Raw genomic sequence first — 21,345 nt, forward strand, 5'->3', positions numbered from 1 at the left:
TTCCACCGTGGTTCCTTCTTGTCACCCTTAGTATTTTAAGCTTAAGGGTTTTTATTATAGCAACAACTTGATTTTCCGGCAGAAATGAAAATTTCCCGTACGAAAGGGTGAAACCTATTTCCAGCTCTGCCAGGACAACTTTGTTCATTGAACTTTTACGCGCTCGTGTTTCTCGGAGGAACATATTTTTTTTTTCCAACTGCGTGGGATGAAATCACGTGGGAACTGTTTCGTGACATACATATGTTCATACGTGTGTGTGGGTTTTCTTTTCATGAACGCTCTATCGAATTCTCTCTTTTATTTCGTAACAACTTTCCATCGACGTACAGGAGTTCATATTAAAAATTGAAAAAAAAAAGAATCAATTTTCTCGTTGCACTGCACCAAAGTTTCCACAGGCATGACGAATATGCAACGATGCACGCAAATAAACGACCTACAGGCTGGAAGGGGAAAAACTTTTGAATCGTAAAAATATCACGCTTTTCTTCGAAAAACTGCTACCACGACGACAGAATTTTCCTAATGCTTTAAATATCGCGATATCGAACCGAGGCTTTCAACATTGCCGAAAATAACGCTGGAAAACGTCGGACCATCGGTCGGAATTTCAGTAACGGTCAAAATAATGTCGAGGACTGTTCGTCTGGAATATTAATAAAAATTCATAATGTTTCGCATTGGAAGCGTCGGAAAAATTTTAACCCTTTTATTTCCTTTTCTCAACGACCCCAATTTGCCTAAGAAATACCCTAGGAATATTAAATTTCTAATTTAAATATGAAACTTGACATAAATACGATGTATTAGGAACATGACCCATGACACGAGTGTGATTGCTGGTTATAAGACACGGGGTTAAGAACGATCGAAGGGTTTTCCACGCAACTTCGATAAGTGGCTAGATCAGAAGTATTTAACTTGTCCGCGTTTAGAAGCGTGCCGTCAGTTTCTTTCGACCATGGCCTTAATCGCAAAGTGTACCGATACGAGTACCATGCTAAGTGCATCACCTTCTTTTATTTTTTTTACCTCGATGAACCTGCTAACGTATTTTTCAGAACCAATGAACCCTTCGTTTATCGCGATTAGAATTCATCCGAGCGGAGATAAGAATGAAAAGTAAGGAAATTCGAGGGTATACGGAATTTTATCTGTGAGCAAACTTGGAAGGATTTATCAAGAAATATGCTTCCCTGGCAAACAACGAGAAACCGGAGGAGTTTTAAAATCTCTTTGCGCACCGTTCTGTTTTGACAATTAAGCTGTTATCTTTCTTATCGCTTCGAACCGTACTTAGATCCGAGGATCGAGCTACCTTGTTGTCTCTGGAAAGAAAATCCCGAGTGCAAAATACGCGCTTGACCTTAGCAAGTCGTCGGTTCGCGAGGTCGACGGATCGATCGTGGCAGGAAAGAAAAACAAGAATCGAGTGGTATTATCATCGTGAAATAAGAAAGTTTCCATTCGAAGTTCATCATTCAATGGAGATTACTTTCCGGATGAATCGAGTAGTATGGGAGACGTTCAAAAGATCATCGGTATCTCGAGATTTTTTTTTCTCCCCCCTGAAAATGATTATTTTTCATGATTTTCTCACTTCGAAACGATTCGTCGAACCGAAACGATGTCTCAGCCTTCCTCGACCTGTATCAGGCTCGATAAACGAGCACGCGATTAATAACGATGTCAAAGCGACGCCAATTGAGCGTCACGCTAAAAAATATTGACCCAAATCGTGAGCATTCGATTCGCCGGAGACGTTACGTATCCTATCGTACAATGCACTTTCACGCTGGCTAAATAATCCGACTGATAACGAGCTATTCAAACAGCTCCGTTTTTTTTTTACACCGTCCAACTTGATTGCTCTGATAAGATAAAAGCGATATTCTGCAACATCGATCCTCGCGATGGTTCCTCTTAATTATAATTAATTATTTCAACAGTGTGGAATTTGGAAAATGAAAATAAAATTATTATCGGAGCTTTCTCCATGGTCCGCCAAAGGAGCGACTCGATTTATTTGAAAAATGAAAATAAAATTATTATCGGAGCTCTCTCCATGGTCCGCCAAAGGAGCGACTCGATTCAATCGCGCTCTGCTCTAGAAAAGGGGTACGCCTCTGAACGAATCAGATTTTCAGCGAACAATCAAAGGGTTAAATAGGAACATGGCAAGATCGCGAAGAAGCAAGCACACTAGCAACTAGAACGACTATCACAAGGTAGTTAGCGTGAACAGAGACGTGACGTTGCCGGTTGCCTGTCCGAGTACTTTCATTGCTGTTATACAACCGCGGATCGAGCGACCGACCGACCGCTGAAAGGAGAAATGGGAACACGCAGTGGTTCTCATGCAAATCCGAACGAGAAGCTTATCGATCGTTTGTTCGAGAGCAGAACGCGGATAATAGTTCCCGATGGATTTCGTGACCTAATTTACGGGATAGCTTAATCGTTTCCAGTCTGACGTATCGCTTTTCGGATATAACTCGGTTCCAGAACAGCAGTCTCGAAACTGAGCACCGAAAATTTTCAAGAAATATACACCTTTGCTCTAAAATAATTATTAACTTCCGATTGGCAGACGATTGCATTTAATTATTCAATGAAAATGAATGAATGAAACTTCATTTTACGGTGAATGGAAGGGATATTCAAAAGAATATTTTAATATTCTCCATCTACCTGTATTATAATTTCAAAAGAAATTCCTGTTCCTTAAAATTCCATTTTTAGAATTTTAGCGATTATTATACAGTAGCCAATAAATAAATTTCTTAATAAATGAGAGGACAGCCAGCGATTGAGCACCGTGCACAAGAGCAGAACGAAGGTGAGTTTTATCTCGCGGTGTTCTACCCAAGGCTTCGTGTAATCTCGGTCGCGGAGAAAGTGGAAAAGTGTATCATTGACTTCGTTCCCTATATACACGGTGACTCAACTTTGTCAACTTCGTAATTTGTTTCTCTAAAAAAACACCTCCTCCTCGTTTAACCCTTAAACATAATCCAAAAATGGGGATGAAACATAATTTGTTTGGTCGAATCATTTTCAATTAATTAACTCCTCAAGTTGATGAGAAAGTTTCTGATAATTATTTGAAACGAATTCATCAAGTTAAAAGCTGAAATTCCTAGGTGCAATTTAGAACTAGAGGAAGTGATTAAAATGAACGAACATGGGGAAGCTGGATATTTTTGAAGAGACACTTGCAACGATGATCAAAGTTGCTCGCAGATAAGAAGTGCAGCAGCAACAGTGTTGCAGCGTTCACCTATTTTCAGCACGCGGTCTAATATTAATCCCGACGATACCTGCCACTAAAATCGATATCCCTCGCTGTTTCAACTGGGTCAAACAGTTGCGCGCATTCTGACGTTATTTTTAATATCGCAAAATCCACCCCCCTTTTCCCTCGGGATCTTGCATTTTCTTCCGAGCGACCAGTTCCTCGGAGAAGCTCTTCTTATCGCGTTCCACTTGCGCGTAAGAAGGGATGGAGAATTTGTGATAAGAAATGAAAATTTCCTTTTTTCGAATAGAATAATACGAATCTAACGATTTCGAAAGGAATTTTAATGAATTAAACGCTTTCAAATGGAAAGTGATTCTAAGGCAATCTGCCGTTCTTCGAAATGAATTTCATTAAATCAAAATCTTCCAAAATTCTATTCAAAGTAACAAATTAAATCAAATTATTGAAAATTTCAATTAGCAGATTCGAATATTCTCCTAGATACTTTCAGAAGGTTATTTATCGCGATAGTAATTGATCAAAGTAAATGCAATTGTAATCGTTAGCGAATGCACTTTATGAAGAAGAGTCCACGTAACTCTGTTCTATAACACCGCGCACCATGCAATGCCATTTGAACCAATTGCACCGTAGCAATTGCTTTTGAACAGAACCGAGACTGGACAAGCGACGCTTTCTGCATTTCGAATCTAGATTAACTACGATTCAAAAACCTTTCGTATCATTTCTCATTTCACCTTAATATATCATTTACATATTTTTCTTATCTCTCCGGCAATCGAATAAAGTTCTCGCAATCCTATTTACACCGTAATATTATTACCGTCTATTCGAACGTTCGAGTTACCTCGGCAAGGTAACAGCTTTAAACGCGATCGTATATTTATTAAACGGCCATCTACATACATTAAATCCGGTAAACGCTTAAGCCTCTACGATCCTCTTAAGGGCACAGCACGTAGGGACCGTAGCAGCCTTCGGGTAATCGATTTTTCCTACCTTTGCACAGCATCTCTCAGGGATGCTAGAAGCGGGGAAAAAAAATCGGGAAAGGAAGTCTATCGAAGAAAGCAAGAAGTTATTGCAAAGGTTCGCTAATCGATTTCAGAAGAAATTTCAACTCATTAACTGAGAGAAGAACTTATCTATGATTCATTTGCGGAACATTTTAATTTTTCTTTTGTTTTAAAAGAGAAATATAATAATGTTAACCATCTGAAATCTGTTTTCGACTGATCGAAAGTTGCGAAATTGATTCTGCGAGTCTGAAGACGTTGTTGCAGATGCATCTATCGAAGAACTGGTAAGACGATCGACTCCCATCCTGCAGCTTCATCCTCGGCGAACCGTCAGTTCCATATTTTTCTTGAAAAGCCGAGGCAGACGAACGCATCGCGTTCTCGAGGCCACGGGTCGAGTCAGATAAGATATAATTATTCGTGTCGCAAAAATGGCTGAATCCGACCCGCCCGTTCTCTCTCTCCGTCACTCTACACTTTTCTTTTCACACGTTTTCTTTCATGAAATTTATCGTCCGAAGATACAAGAGAGAAAAAAGGGAGGGAACTTGGCGAGTCATCGAGGATTACGTTATTCGAAAGACTTTTATGAAACGAGATTTCGATGTCGTTCCGATCGCAAGAATTATTTTTCCTCGGTTACGTGTTTGCGCAAATGTTCCTTCGAAAGAAATTCACTCTTATCACTGGAAACGGCTGGATTTCGAGGAATTATTTAAATATTGCGTAACTTTTCTAAGATTCGGAACGGAACAAGCTAAAGTGAACTAGAGCGAGATTCGCTCAGATTTCCGATTAGACCGGAAGTGGCAGAAAAAGATTAATTTTCTGTCATTCGTTGAGATTTTCACCCGCTAAACACAATGGCGCAAGAACGTTTTCGATTACTCTTACCGTTTGGCCTGTACAAAAGTGACAGAAAGTCTAAACGCTATAGCCCCCTTATCAAGATTTTCGATCTTTCAGAAACGGGTTGGCTAATAAGAACGTAGAATCGGACACGGTAGAAGCAGTTCTTAAAGATAGAATCATTGCATCACAGATGAAATGATCTAGTTTTTGAACAGTGCCATTAAAACACGAATAATAATGCGTTAATATTGCTGCTGTTGGATGCCATGGAAATCGAAACACTCTTAGAAACTTTATTGGACTTTACTGAAATCTGGTTGTTCTATAATGATACAGGCTTTTATTTTCTATTGATGGAGATGGGTAGTGGTAGGGACAATAGTCAAGGAACAATGTGACTAAAGAAGGGTGCGAAGTACAGGATGAGTAAAGATTAGGAATCGTGATTAGGATGTTTAGACGAGGATGAATCTATGGTGTTTGCGCTGTGACTAGTGGTGTTGGTCATCAACACTGCTACTGATTTATCCAAAGAATCATGGGTTAACGTTCAAGCAATAAATTCTAAATTCCTTATCCACTTGATAATTTACCATTTTTCAAAATAAAATATTATCCTTTGTCTAAGAATAATTAAAAAAAGCAGCATAGAACGTCATCCACAGAGATCGTTTTCCGACGACATCGACCCCCTTGGGCAAACTTTGTCATGGCGTCCCGGCATCTTATCGTACCACAAATAAAGAGCCAGATATCGCGATATCGTTCCGCGACGCTCAGATTAAAAGCGGAAGATCCGGTGAGAAGAGACAGGAAGAGCGACAGATAATTCTTAGCTTCGAGGGAAAGCTTTGGAAAAGCGACGCAATGTCAAACACGAAGGGACTCGATAAGAGAGTAAATAGAAGAGGCACGACGTTGATGAGAAATTTATTTAAAAATAAAAGCTGGCGTGTAATTCTTCTGAAGGAGTTAATGAATCAAGCACGTGTTACTTAAGCGTCTAATTAGCGGTCGCTTGTGTAGAAAAGAGACGAGTGACGTTAGAGGAAAGGTTAGGCGAGCCCCGAAGAAAAGCAGAAGTAAGATGATGGTAGGAACGCGCGGTCGCAGGGTCACGAATGGCACGCGCGATTCTCAATGTCCACTATTAGCCAACACTAGTATCGCATATTTTCCGTCTGACAATTTAGCGGGAGAACTTGAACCGTTCCTTACTGTCGGATAAGGATACTCGAACGTACTAAAAATAAACACCGTTGGTACTTGAACCGATACCACTGTCTGTGAACGTATCTTTTGTGTCTTCATTGTGACTTTCAGATAACTTTCCTTGGTGAGTGATTGACATTCTCGATCGTTGGAAACTGATTTACAACATTTCCCAGTTATTTAGGATAAGTTTCCGAATGGCCCTCCCAAAATTGAGAACTCAAGTTGGGTATATAACTTATATTGACTACAAGAAACCGATTAAAGTTGGTTTCAGAGCTGGATGTCTTACCGTTTTTGAGATATCGTAGTAATTGTACAATTTTGGGACTACGTATGCGCTATTCGATACTGCGCATGCGCTATTCAATACTGCGCATGCGCCATTCAATACTGCGCATGCGCCATTCAATACTGCGCATGCGCTGTTCAATACTGTGCATGCGCTGTTCGATACTGCGCATACACGGAACCTAACCTAGCCTTACCTCGATATCTCGAAAACGGTAAGACATCCAGCTCTGAAACCAACTTTAATCGGTTTCTTGTAGTTAATTTAGGTTATATAACGAACCTGAGCTGTAAATTTTGGAAGAATCATTCGGAAACACAGCCGTTATTTATAGGAAATTATTATTTTTCCAAAAATTCAAGAGTAAAAATGAAAATTCGTCTGTTTTTGATATTAAAATTAAAAGGGTCGCTTCGTGAGCATGCAAATCACTGGCAAACCGGCAATGACAGTGTAATAATAATGACTGTTACCACTTGCCACACGATGATGTTTACCCGCCGCTAGGCTCGCGATCATCGATCACACGCGGTCTTGAAATTCAATAAAACGCCTCGTCTAGTCGGATTGATGATCGAGCGAAGAAAAAGTTGGCGGTTCTACGAGGATCTAGCGATTACCTGTGCCGCGTGTGATTAATGCACCATTTCGCCCGTATTATTACGCACGCCACTTTTTACCGTACTCGCGATTCCTGTACGGGTCGGTTCAAAACCGATGTCACAAAACACGGCTGGTGAGAATTTTTCACGAAACGCGGCGAAGAACGCAAAGTCGGAATTGAAAAAAATGAACAGTAAGGGCATTTGAAACAAGGTAGAAGGCCGCGGAGAAGGTTAAAGTGGGATCGGTTTTTCGATTTTTCCTTCTTTTTGCGGTCGAAAGTGAACGCGCGAGGCAAATCCGCTCTGCAGCCGTTCTTGCGCGGTTTATTGCGATTTAAAGTCGATTTACGCGCGGCCACCGCGTCGTTCGGCTTTGATCATCGACAGTGAAAAAAACTTAACGATCAATGATCTCGCCTGCAATCGGCCAGGCTCATCTCCGGCTTGCCGGCCGCGAAACTTGTCGAACACACTGTGTAATCGGTTTCGCATTTTTCTAACTGGCTAAGCTCCGACTTTGAACAAAAAATATATATATTTTCACCTCTGTTCGAGAAACAGGAAGAGAACAAAAAAATATTCTACGAGCTGCTGTAGGTCGTAAACTTATAAAATAAAAAAATAAAAAAATGAAAAAAATGAAAAGGAAATCAGTTTCCTTATTAATTTCCTTAAGAATTTCTCAGCTTCGACTTGCGGGCGATTTAAATAAAATCGAATTAACAGAGGAAGAAAAATGGATATAATTGAAAGGAAGAGGAAATTTTGAACAGAATGTTCACACGAGTACGTCGACTAACGGTATCCACCGGGCCTGGCGTCGGGCATCGTTGCAACCCGTCTGAAAGGCCGAAGCTGCAACTTAGTGCATCGGGGAACGTGACTCACGGATGCACCGGTGCGCGAAAGTGGAAAGACTGGCGTCTGATGGTGGTGAATTTGACGCGTGCCCTCTCACCTGTTGCACGAGATGCATTATTGATAGCGAGGCTGCTCGGTTCGTTTCAGAGCAAAGCAATATCGATTATGAACAACGAATCATTCTCGATTTATTATCGTGGATCTACCATTCGCTTTGGAGAGAAGCGATCTCTAACGCGTTTCGTGCTGGGTGAAATTCAACCCCCAAAGGCTATCGTCGAGCTCCGATCAAATTTATAATAAAATTATCGAAAGCTGTTTCGATTAATCGTCGATTTAATCTGAAAATTATTCGGTGGCATTGCAAATATCCTATCGATCGGCTGCGGTAGATTCGTGTTGCGCTGTGTCATTCGTGGAATATCTTATTCTAATTTAAACGCTCTTCTCTTTGTTTTCCTAATTTGGTTTCGCGAACGTCAGACGGATCCAATTGGAGCCTTATTACGAATCGCTGTAGAAATTATTTGAAACGCATCCGAGTAGATACCGGTATTTGGACAAATTGATCCTGCTCGTCAACGCTGAAATTATAAGCATAGTTAACGAGCCTAACCGGCTCGATAATAATATTGCTGTTTTTCAGCAGTTGCATTTCATTTAGAGAAAGAGAAAAAATAAAAAATAAAACGTGATAAGCCGTCGGCTACACAACACACATATTTGTTTGCCGTCGTGTCGCTGTAATAAAAGCGGCACAGAAATCGTTGTACGAAACCCCGCTTTGTGTATCTTATCGCTGACAAACGGGCAAACAATGTATTCATTTGCATGTCGCGTATTACATAAATATCCTTGCCACGCGTGTATTATGATGAGCGGACTACCAGTCGAGAAATAAACTAATCTCTGTCGCATCGCCGGCTGAATCCGACAGCATTTTTCTTTCCTTCGGGGACACCATCGTTCTTTTATTAACCCTTTCACTGCTATGGACGCACATATGCGTCCGATGAAAGCTATCGGTGCAGATGGACGCAGATACGCGTCCGTAGATTATTTCTTGTGTATACTGATCATAATTAAATAAAACTTATCAACGCATATTACTAATTACACACCATGTATGGTGAGTGTTAAAAGTGTTTGGACACGGTTTAAAACAGAATACCTCGTTTAAAATTCGACCAAATGACTTGAGGTGTTTTGAGAAGCTATACAAATTAATTTACAAATTAATTACTATTTGTTGAAATCGTGAAAGAAAATAGTGGAAGATAATTTTTCAACTTTTTTAGGTGAACCTATAATGAAAATTTAAAATATAGAAGTTACAAGTAATTAAAATTTTTGAAAATCTCGACTTTTTATCTAAGAACGTGATTAGTTATGTTCTTAGATGAAAAGTTGAGATTTTCGGAAATTTTAATTACTTGTAACTTCTATATTTTAAATTTTCATTATAGGCTCACATAAGAAAGATGAAAAATTACCCTTCACGATTTCAACAAATTGTAAGTTTTTAAAACGACAAAAGCACATATCTTAGTAAATTAATTAGTATAACTTCTTAAAAAACCTCAAATCATTTGGTCCAATTTTAAATGAGGTATTCTTTTTTAAATGGTGTCTAACTCACTGTATTATCACATTGCAATGATATGATAAAACCCTAAAAAAGAAAAAGAAATGAAATGGAATAAAAAGAAAACAAGTGTTGTTGACTTGATTCTTATTTCGTCCACACAGAACGTTCGAGGCTAGAATCCTCGGCAGCCAAAGGGTTAAAAAAGACTTGGGAGGAGTTTTCGAGATAACACACAAAGCGAAGATGTCGCAACGCGATTTCCCTCGTTAAAACGAAGAAAATTGCGAGGAAATCTTGATGTTTCTCCTCCATCAAGCATAACGAAGCGAGGACGATGGATCTCGCGGGTAAATAGCTGCAAGGAATCGAGTGTGAAACAAACGCGATGTTATAGTACCGTGTATTCCAAACACCTGGTGTTACAGGTGTTTGGAAAACATCGTGGAATAAAAAGTATAAATCGTTGATAACAACCGTGAACCAAGGGAATGATTGCTTAACGAACTTTATCTACAACTTTGAAACAAAGCCACAGAAAACGAAGCCAGATGCCTGTTTTACGTTTTCCAGATTCCCTGGAAATCTCCCGGTGACTTTTAACGTTTCCTTAAATAGAAATTCTAGCGGTTCCTCGATGGAAACGCTTGGAAACTGATGAAATTCCGAGCTTACGAAATTATCTGTGATTTTGAAACAAAGCGAACCGACGTGAAAGCTGATTCCAACTTTTTCTTTTTCTAAACCGATTTCGATTACGACCACGAGATATCAATCGATACCGACTATTTCTTTAATTATCTAATTACTCGAAACTCGGAGGCGCAGCGTTGGTTTCCAGGTGTTCATTCACCTACCAAGAAAACAACCCCGATAGTGACCTACTTTGGTATCCAGTTAAAAAGGGACGAATAAATCGTACGTTTATCTATCGATTACTCGAACAGTTTCTAATTACTCGAAGCAACGCAGAGGGGGTAGGGGGTAGCGTTTCCTCGGGGGAGGGTATCGGCAAACGAAAGAACCGCAACGGTGACCACTAATTAGGTGGAATAACAGGAGGGGTCGGGCTAAGCGACGAAGGCGCGAAGGTGTCGAGGATCGTAGAGACTCGTCAGCGCTCACGGTCACGGCACAGATACGTCGTAGGTCAAGAGATCGCGGCTGGCGGTTTTGCAAAAAGGCAAGAAGTCGAAACGTACCTGTCATACGTCGTCCCGTCTCGCTTCCTCTGCCGCGTCCTGTCCGCTCTTTCCCTTGCACTGTCTCTTTCTGTCTCCCAGTTTGGTCAGGGCCATGCGTCATCGGCGCAGAATCGTTGCGCTTCGTAGGAACGTGTACTCGCGGGCCCGAAGAAAGATCGTAGCAGGGCGAGGAGCGTAGACAGCAGCGAGGAGAGCACCGTGTGCCCAAAGATATTTGGCGGGCTCGAAAATAGCAACAGCGTTTTCCTTTACGGGTGTGCGTGACTGTACGCTGCCTCTTCTTCTTCCTCTTCTTCCCCGTCGTCGTCGTCGCCGTCGTCGTCGTCGTGGTCGTCGTGGTCTTCTTCTTGGTCCGCGCGCCACTGGCAGCCTCGCACTCGCCCGGTGTAACTCGCTCGCTTCCTCGCTCCACCAGTTCGCACTTTTATATACCACGCGTTCGTTGCTGCTTGTCACTTGACCGCTTTCCGCTCTTCTCTCACTCGGTCACCAGCTGCATGTATCTCCGGATGCAGGGAGCACCACTCGCGACGCGATTACCACGTCGATACCGCGACAATACCACCATGAGATAACCCCGAAAAAAAAAAAGAAACGAATCGCCCAGCCTATCCACGGCTTCCACGATACCCTTGCCAACGGACCAACAAACCTATACCGATGATCTTCGCTTCGAGTCCGATCGAGTATCCCCGAAGGTTACTCAACTTCCATCGTGTACGCTTGTCGCGAGCACAGACACGTCCTCCTCGAGTAACTGACAAATCCGAAGATGAGGAAAATCGATCCGATCGCGATAAATCGGTTCACCTGTCGCGCGCTCCGATATCCCACCACTACCTTCTTCGAGGCGTCGGAACGAGACTCGCGGGTTTTCCACTTGCTCCCTCGCTCGATCGCTCCCCTGTTCTCGCACACGTGCACGCGACTCGAAACACAGCAATCCTTACGAGCTGAGCGAGAGAGAAACGGAAAGATGCTCGCGGCTCCGCGGTTCGCGCGCGACTGACCGAGGGCGAGAGTCGTTATTGGGAGCAGAGCGCCGGTGAAGTCTGTTCGCCTCGGCAGCTACGGTTCTCTCTTCATCCACCGGTTACATCTAGCTCCGTCTCTCTCTTACCACGCTCCGTTCCTGTCCTCTGCGACCTCCTCTACCACCGCTGGTACACGCATTTCCTTCTCGCTTCTTCTTTACCCTTTACCCAACTCTGTTCCACTCTTTTTTCTCTCTCTCCCTCTCTCTCTCTCTCTCTATCTTTACCCGGGTAAGTCGTCTCGTTCTAGTCGCGTCGCGTCGACCTTCCTCGTCGCACCGTCAGCCTCGGTCTTTCTCGTACTCGGGTCCGGCGCTCACTCTCGGCTCCCGTTCGACGCGCGGAGCAGGCGCGAAACGAACGAAACCGAAACTTAAGCTCGGCCGTGTCGCCTCCTCCCGTCTCTTCTTGCGCCTCTCTTTTCCTTCACCTTCCTCGTCCAGTACGGTCTATACGCAGACCTTTCCTACCATCCAGCACACTGTCCGAAACTGGTTGCAGAGATGGCCCGCCACTCGTTTCGGCATCGTAATCAACTGGCCAGACCGCTGGTTCCACACGCGGCCTACCCGTTCCATCTCATCCCCCCTCTCCCCCAAATCGTCCTTCTCGCTTTTCTGCCTAACCTTTACCTTCCTTCCTGCCTTCCAGACGAATCTCCGACCAGGCAATGAGTCCCTGATGCGCGCGTTTACGCGGCCCTCCGCAGATCGGGATCCGAATTCTGGCAGCTGCTCCGATCGCTCCTGCCGGCTACTCGCCGCCCCGAATCCTGCCCAGCCCCCCCCCCCCTCAATGGGTGCCGGAGCCCCGCTCGTTTTTACCAACGCCGCTGCCTACGACTCTCTTCTTGCCTCCCGTATATATCCTACCGCCGCATGTTTAACGGATAGTCCCGGGTCGTACACGTACGTTACGACGTAGGTACAGAAACTTGGCGCGAAGAAAAAATGAAAAAAGCGAGAGAGAATTCGAGTGAAAGCGACGCGCGCGTCGTAACGGTGATCGCAACGCGTCGCGTAACAGCGTCCTTTACCCGCGCATCGCGGCGCCTCGGTTTTTCGAGTTTACCCGCGGTGTAATCACGGGTCTTTTCTTTCAGCAAATCAGCTTTTGATGCCGAATGGAAAGGCGAGAGGCGTGGAGGAAGAGCGATGAAAGTGGCCGATAGAAAGTGCAGTCGAGGAAAGAGCAACTTCCTAGCTGCGATCAAATTACTTCCGATGGTAGCATCGTGGAATTCAATTTCGTTCGACTCCGCCGATCAACGATATCGTCCTTATTTTTCAAAACCGCAACAACCGCGATCCCGGTAACCGCCTCCGTTTCCACTGGAAATTCGACTTTGTTTTCCATCCGTTACGCAATCTTCATCTTTTAACAAGTGTAAATTAATTAAAATTGAAACTCGATTTCCATCTAAACGACGCATTGTTAGCGAAGGATCTTTATCGGTTACGATGAAAATGCATCTTCACTCTCGATGAATAGGGAACTATTTTACACTTTAATCGAACGAACGAATATCTCCTCCCACTTCTTTCGGTCGATCGAACGATCGCTGCTCTCAGGCATCCTTCGTCCCTGTGAATTGTTTCAATTAGCCGCGATAACGGTCGAGGGAATTATACGCGAGACGGTTTATTAAATTAATCTCGCGAAGGTGATCTTAGATTATCGAGGGAAACAATGCGGGGAGAAGAATTATGGTTCGATGAAGACAAACGACGGTACACGCTCGAACGAGTCAAAATATTCGATATAAAACGCCGTATAACTTGATGAAGCCGGTGTTACTACTTTTTTTTTTTCTTTTTTTTTTGCGATCTTTCCATATCGAACAGGATGGTTCGCGTGCCGATTGGCATTCAACTCGTTTCGCCGCGGCGAAATGCATCCCGGTGTGCACGTAACGCCGGCAACATGCGTCGACGTAACACAGAACGCGTATATACACGTCGACACACCGCGTTGGCCGGTTCGATTCACCGGCAGGTATGCGTCGCGACGCGGCGCGGCGCGACACGACGTGCGAGAAACCGACGGTACCGTTATGCGAACACACCGTCCTCAGAATCTTCTATAGACCGAGGAACGGAACACTGGATCCTAGTCCGAACATCGAACCATAAAAATTAATTAAATTCTGTAATTTTCAAACGTTTCAATAATTTGAGAAAATTAATTTTGAAACTCCATGTATCGAGTGGAAAATTTGATTCGCGTTGAATAAAAATGAAATTAGCAACCTTACTCGTCGATAGACGATTGATGGTCCGAACCTCGAATTATAAAAATTAATTAAATTCTGTAACTTTCAAACGTTTCAAAATTTTAAAATATTAATTTTGAAACTCTCTGTATCGGATGAAAAATTTGATTCGCGTTGAATAAAAATGAAATTAGCAACCTTGCACATTAAGAGCTGGTTGATAGTCCGAACCTCGAACCATAAAAATTAATTAAATTCTGAAACTTTCAAACGTTTCAAATTAATTTTGAAACTGTCTGTATCGGGTGGAAAATTTGATTCGCGTCGAATAAAAATGAAATTAGCAACCTTGCTCATCGATAGACGATTGATGATCCGAATCTCGAACCATAAAAATTAATTAAATTCCGAAACTTTCAAACGTTTCAAATTAATTTTGAAACTGTCTGTATCGGGTGGAAAATTTGATTCGCATCGAATAAAAATGAAATTAGCAACCTTGCGCATCTATAGGCGATTTATGGTCTGGACCTCGAATTATAAAAATTAATTAAATTCCGAAACTTTCAAACGTTTCAAATTTGATTCGCATCGAATAAAACTGAAATTAGCAACCTTGCGCATCTATAGGCGATTTATGGTCCGGACCTCGAACCATAAAAATTAATTAAATTCCATAATTTTCAAAGGTTTCAAAAATTTGAGAATATTAATTTTGAAACTCCCTGTATCGGGTGGAAAATTTGACTCGCGTCGAATAAAACTAAAATTACCAATCTTGCGTATCGTCTACCGATGCGCTTTGTACGAAAATTTCATGGAACACTCGCATAATGCACCGATGAGAAGAAATTTGAAATATTTAGGTCTTCGAGGAAAGGCGGACCAGGCTGTTTTTAATGGTAGCCTGCACGTGAATCCTATTAACATAAATGAAAGGGCTGCGCTGCATTCCGCGGCGAATGGAGATTGACCTTCGTCAGGATAACGTGACCTTGATATACCTTCTATTAAGAATCGATATATTTGTGGTAAGGGTAGCCACGTTCTCCGCCAAGTGAAAGGGTTACGTGTGTGTCTACGTTGCAATCCTTTACCGTGCCTTCGAATCCCCCCGATCGATCGACATTGGAAAAGCGGAATTGAACTGATCGATTCCACTCGGGGAGAAATTAGTTCCATGAATCATTACAGCGATATGAATTACTGTTAATTCGATTCGTCTAATTAATTACGCTTCGGGATCGATTGAAATTTAATTAATTTAAAAGCTCATTAATTGTTCCGCTGGATGGATTATGTAACATTTTCTTCTTTATAGAATATTCATAAGATTTCTGGGAAAATTATATTCGACAGACGGACCCTCCGAGAGCCCTCGGCTAAAGATAGCCCAGTAACAGAAGCAGAATTAATGGCGGCTCCTCTGTATCAATTACACGCAGTATAATATACCAGGAAACGTTGAACAATTATTGTTGTCTGGCCCACATATTGCACCGAGCAGCCTGCTGCATCGTTCTTCTCGTCTGCTCGTCCACTTGCCTTCATTGCACTCGTCGGAAGGTTCACGATTTTTCTCTCATCCTTCTAATTTAAATCCATCGATCAATTCCAAAACGATACATCGTAACAGGTGGAAAAATTTCGCTCAATTATACAGACAATTTTTCCGGAAAGAAGAAAATCTTTCATTACCGTTTACAGAAACGATTTTGATGACCGAATGTAAAACAGTACGCTGAAAGAAACAGGAAGCGATCGAGTAGCTTACTGACAATTTCTAAATATTTCTTAATGGACCATAACGATGGGTTAATCGTTTGTTCATCTACGAGGAGGGTCGTTAAACGTAGACGCAAGGGCGAGAATCCGGTGGCCTCTATTTAGATTAATCGAGTAGCATATCGCGAGCAATTAATTTGTTTATCGATAGAAACGACGATACTCGTAGGCCTAGACGAGCCCGCGATCATTGGGCAAGCACGAGGGCGATTAAGCACACGCGACAGAGGCAATTATGCCCGCGAGATCAAACGCGACCCGTCTGTGTCGTTCGCGTCTGTCATCGGCAACCTCGTGTAGCTACGTACACCGCTATTTTTACCGCTGGTGAAAAATACTTTGGACTCGATATGTAACGTTTCACGTATACGTGCGTGTCATCGTCGCCTATCTCTTCCACGAGCTGTCTGTGTTTTGCAACACGTTGCGTGTTGTAGATTTCACAAGCGTAACACGCTTATCGCCGTTGCAATATACTCCAATTTAAATGATTGCCGATAATTCAGTCGGTCAGCAATGAGAATTCGTATACGCGCCTTCTCGCGCCGCGAAAAATCACGATCAATTTATTCGGGGAAAAAGAAGATAAAATGAAAAGATTTTTTCGACTCATCGACCGCCTGTGACAACAGACCTTTTGTTGTTTAATTATTTCCAAAATATTAACAAATAAAAGAACTTCCCAGTTAACGATAGTGAAATGAGTCGGGTACCAGATCTTCAAATCCGAGGATCGCGGGTTCGATTCCAGAAAAATTAATATTATTTTTTTATTTCAAATGTCAGCAAATTTATCATCTAACTAAAGAATATTAATAATAAAATTTTCTATGGGGAAAGAAATATTAACAAATAAAAGAACTTTCCAATTAATAATAATGAAAAGAGTAAGGTACCTGATCTTCAAATCCGAGGATCGCGGGTTCGATTCCAGAAAAATTAATATTATTTTTTTTTATCATCTAAGTAAAGAATATTAATAATAAAATGAATATTAAATAAAATTTCCTACGGGGAAAGCTACAGTGATCGGCAGTGAACATTGATTTAACAATACCAACATGATTCTACAGCGATTTCCAAATATCTTTACGATTCGCTCAAAAATAGCCGTCTCCGCCGAGGTATCGCAAAAATATATACGAGCTTCCTATACACACGTGCAATATTATCATCGCTGTTACGTTGAATGAAAAGATTTTTATTTATGTAGATTCTTTTTTTCGTTTCAAAGGAAGCGCATTATTTTTTATCGGCGTTGCAGCTTGAAACTGAACGGTGTGCAACAGGAGCGCCGATAACGAGGCTCAGATTCTTATCTACCATAGCCACAGCAGTAGCAGCAACATCGTTTTGCGCTACTTACGTCATCTTATCAAGAATTCAAACGAATTCATTTATCGCTCGTCGCGCGTAATTCGTATTCGCAAGATTCGCGACGAGATACGCTCTGATCCCTCGAAACATTCATGAAAACGATCGATTTGCCTCCTATCTTCACCCGATCGTCACGAAATCAAACACAGACACGTGCACGTACATAATTTTCCGTCGTTGAAATCGAAGAGTACAGTTTCAGAGATAATTAAAACAGCATCCACGATAATGAACCCCATCGAGAAGCCTGTTAATCTACCGGTCATTAATTACAATCAAATACCAAACTGCAGTCTATTGTGCCGAATTGGATAGGGGGACACAAAAGGATGTCTCCGAGATTTTAAACGAACCAGTGGCCGAAATTCGTCGCATCACGGACTGTCCCCCCGCCTCCCCCTGTTAATAAGATATCAACCTCTATCCGGCTCTGCGTTATTCGCGCTGCAAGTGCGTTGAACCAAGCAGCGATCACGATGAATCGTCATCGAGTAGATCGGTCGGACTTCATTGGGAAACGAGACATTGTGGCCCAGATATCAACGCGAATGAGTTACACGATTCGAAGCTCAGCTGCTTTTAATGTAGACAACGGGTTGATATTCTCTGTAGCTTCGGTCGAACAGAATCGTTTAACAATATTTTAAGATAAGTATGGCGGGTACATGTACTACTTCAAAATTCAAAAATGAAATTTCATGGAACCTTTAACAATATTTTAAGATAAGTATGGCTGGGTGCTTGTATTTCTTCAAAAATCGATCATTTCTCGAGATTCGAAGCATTCGAAAATGAAATTTCATGGAACTTTTAACAATATTTTAAGATAACTATGGGTGAGTGCTTGTACTTCTTCAAAAATCGATAATTTCTCGGGATTTGAAGCATTCGAAAATGAAATTTCATGGAACATTTAACAATATTTTAAGATAACTATGGGTGAGTGCTGGTACTTCTTCAAAATTCGATAATTTCTCGAGATTCGAAAATGAAATTTCATGGAACCTTTAACAATATTTTAAGATAAGTACGGCTGGGTGCTAGTTCTTCGTAAAAATTCGATAATTTCTCGAGATTCGAAGCATTTGAAAATGAAATTTCATGGAACCTTGAAGAATATTTTAAGATAAGTACGGCTGGGTGCTAGTACTTCAAAATTCGATAATTTCTCGAGATTCGAAGCATTCGAAAATGAAATTTCATGGAAGCTTTCGACACACCCCCGGTAGAAACGTGTGCAACACGGCAGCTGGGTCTATTGGAAAATTAGATCCAATCTAACACGGTCGCGTACCGCAGTCTCACGCTCGTTCGCAGACAGAAATTATGAAACGTATTTCGTCTGGTAATAATCTCGTAACGCTACAATAGCGTTTAGGGAAGAACGAGGAAGAGCAGTGACCCCGGTACGCGGAAGTGATTAAGCGTGTGTCACGTTTAAATGGCCAGTATGGATTAACCCGATTAACTTATTCGTCAAGGAGCAAACGAGGCTGATCAAAGAGGATGCCGATCGATCAGATGGAGACGGTGATCTGATTCGTTCGAAGGGCAACGCACGAATCACCATCGATTCTCTGATCAACATCTTCGATTACTCAAACTGGTGATTAATAGAAATGTGACTAATTATCATTTGGATTCATTAAGAAAATTTCGAAAGTGTCAAAATTGATGTTGATTTAAAAACAAAAGAAATCAAATTAAGGATAAAAAATTAATGAAAAATTTGGCAAGGATAATATTTCCTTACTCGGACTGTACACAGAATCATTCTTAATTACTGCGACCTTTACGCACAAGGCAGGGGTGCACCGGTGACCCTGGCTCGGTCTATATTTCGTTTGTCCCTTCCGAGAAGGCAATTATGTCTGAATTAGTAAATTAGCCGTGGCTTGCCACTCTGTATTGTTGAAACTGGATTGCAATCTGTACCTTCCACTCTCGCCGACCACAATGTCAACCGTCTGTGTATCAGCTCGAGGCGTAAGCGCGTACAAGAATTTTCACAAAGAAAAAGAAGAATTGAAATATTAAATCACCAGGAAAAAAAAGAGGATGAAAATAAAAATAGTAAGCCAAGGAGTGGAAACTGCATAAAATTGCATTACCATTTAGCACTTGCCAATTCCTTATTCGCTCGGTTGACACGTTCACCGACATCCTCCCCGACTGTTTAGAATTTAACCTCGATTCGGCATTGAAATGTGCATCCTGTCGGTCGCATTGAAATGTATGAAAGTGTGCGGCTTGATCAGGTATCTCGACGTTTCGCAGACACCGACGGACAGATTGAATAGACAAATTCGATCGACCCCGTTTCGAAAGACCTCTGTCCTGCTGTTTTTTCCATCGCCTCGCCACGATATCGTGGATCGCGAGAAAAATCGAAATTCAATCGTACGACGATAAAATTGCGGTTAGGTAACGCGTCTGCTGCGATTTGTAAAGGCAACCCAGATCGCTCTTTTCACCTACAGGTTCGATCAAAAGTCGATCTTCTAATTTGCAATTTTGTTTCCTTCTTTCCATAATTTCCAATATAATTTTACAAAATAGAAGACTGAAGGTCTAAGTTAAAAAATTAAGTTCTACTTATTTTACACAAAGTATCCTAATTGCGAAAAGACCTTCAAATATGAGAAGTGGAGTAATGAAATTCTCAGGAAATAAATTTAATTTTCTTTAATTAGCGACGCGGTTCTAAATTAACGAATTGTAAAACTAAGAAATTCCTAATTAAAAAACTAATTTCTGTATTTTGCAAGAAACGAAGAAATAATAATCTATGTTAACGTTAGGTGTTTCCTTACTTAAAAGGAAGAATTTGTGACAGCGCCTGTAGCCAGTCTGTTTTCGCCTTGTTTTCGAATTTCTCGGTCGGTCGAACTCGCTGAATTATTGATGAGCCTGATTGGCTATGCCTGAACGTAAAGGAATTCAGATATTATTCGTTGTTCGAATCGAGAACCACGAGCGTCGTCCGTCTTGACCAAAGTCCAGCACAGGCTTTACTGATTTCCGGACGAGATAAAACGTTGTCGGGCTGGTGACAGAAAACGCGGGAAACGAATGACTCTGTCGACGGAATTTCGGATGGAATTCTTAATCGGTCGAGGATATTTTCAGAGGAGAAACACGAGGGATACCGTTCAACCTTTGACACGAGATGGAAAAGGCTGTCGAAGTTCTCTTGAGAGCACAATAATATTTTGAATAATTCTTAATTAACACTAAATAATAGGTATAACAGATATGAATTTTTTGAACTAAGGAGTGGGGAGGGGAAGAAGTAAAACTATTAAGTTTAGCAATAAAATCGTAAATGAGTTAAATTGACTCGCTCCAGCAATCTAGTGTTAATATCCCAAATAAAAAAGATACCAACCCCCTAATCCCTTGATGGATAATCCTACCCAAGATCCCCAAAATCCCTAACCATGATTACTCTAATTGAAGGAAAAATAAATGAAAAGGCTAATTAATTGCTTTTAAATAACTGTCGGTCGATAAGCTGCACGTGTCTCCTGCAAGGGCAAGGTCCATTTCCTTTCATCGCAGGATTACGGTTCGTAAGCCCTTCGGAATGGGCAACATCACCGGCAAGACGAATCGATCAGGATGCCCGGGAAGGAACAAGATCGGCACGATTCCTAGTCCAACTGGTCCGGTCGCTAGTATTGCGTGGAAGGATACACACGAGGCTGGCTGCCACCCTTCTGGCTCGAGTCCGCGCAGCTAGAGAGCAAGGGAGGGAAAGGACGAAATAAAGGGAAAAAGAAAAGACGTAGAAGAAGAAGGGGAACGAAAAGAAGCCTGGCTAGAGGGCGAGGTAGAGGCTGGGACGACGAAATGCGTCGAAGACGCGTGTACAGTACCGAAGAAATGAATTCGATCAACTATTTTCTTCCTTTCATTTGTAGAAAATTATCTAACAGGGGTTGTCAAATATTTCATCCGAGAGCATTTGAAAAATGATAGAATTTAATAGAAGAAGAAAACAAAGAATTCTGATGAATTTTCAAAGAAGGTTCTGAGAAG

At 41.8% G+C, this 21,345-nt stretch overlaps 1 protein-coding gene across 7 annotated transcripts in view; it reads right to left on the reverse strand.

Annotated features, from left to right (window-relative positions):
- The window catches only part of LOC114876961 (solute carrier organic anion transporter family member 74D), a 73,971-nt gene that overhangs the window by 31,666 nt on the left and 20,960 nt on the right, over window positions 1-21,345 (reverse strand). For 2 of the 7 annotated variants that reach the window (XM_029188960.2, XM_029188963.2), the window contains exon 3: window positions 10,894-13,514. The exons of 4 other annotated variants lie outside the window; for them this stretch is intronic. The gene's annotated coding sequence lies outside the window, so the exon portion shown is untranslated. Of the gene's footprint in view, window positions 1-10,893; window positions 15,810-21,345 lie in introns of those variants that run through there. One more of the 7 variants, XM_029188962.2, reaches the window with a different exon arrangement.

This window comes from Osmia bicornis, chromosome 7 (genome assembly GCF_907164935.1).
Source record: "Osmia bicornis bicornis chromosome 7, iOsmBic2.1, whole genome shotgun sequence".
Lineage (NCBI taxonomy): Eukaryota > Metazoa > Arthropoda > Insecta > Hymenoptera > Megachilidae > Osmia > Osmia bicornis.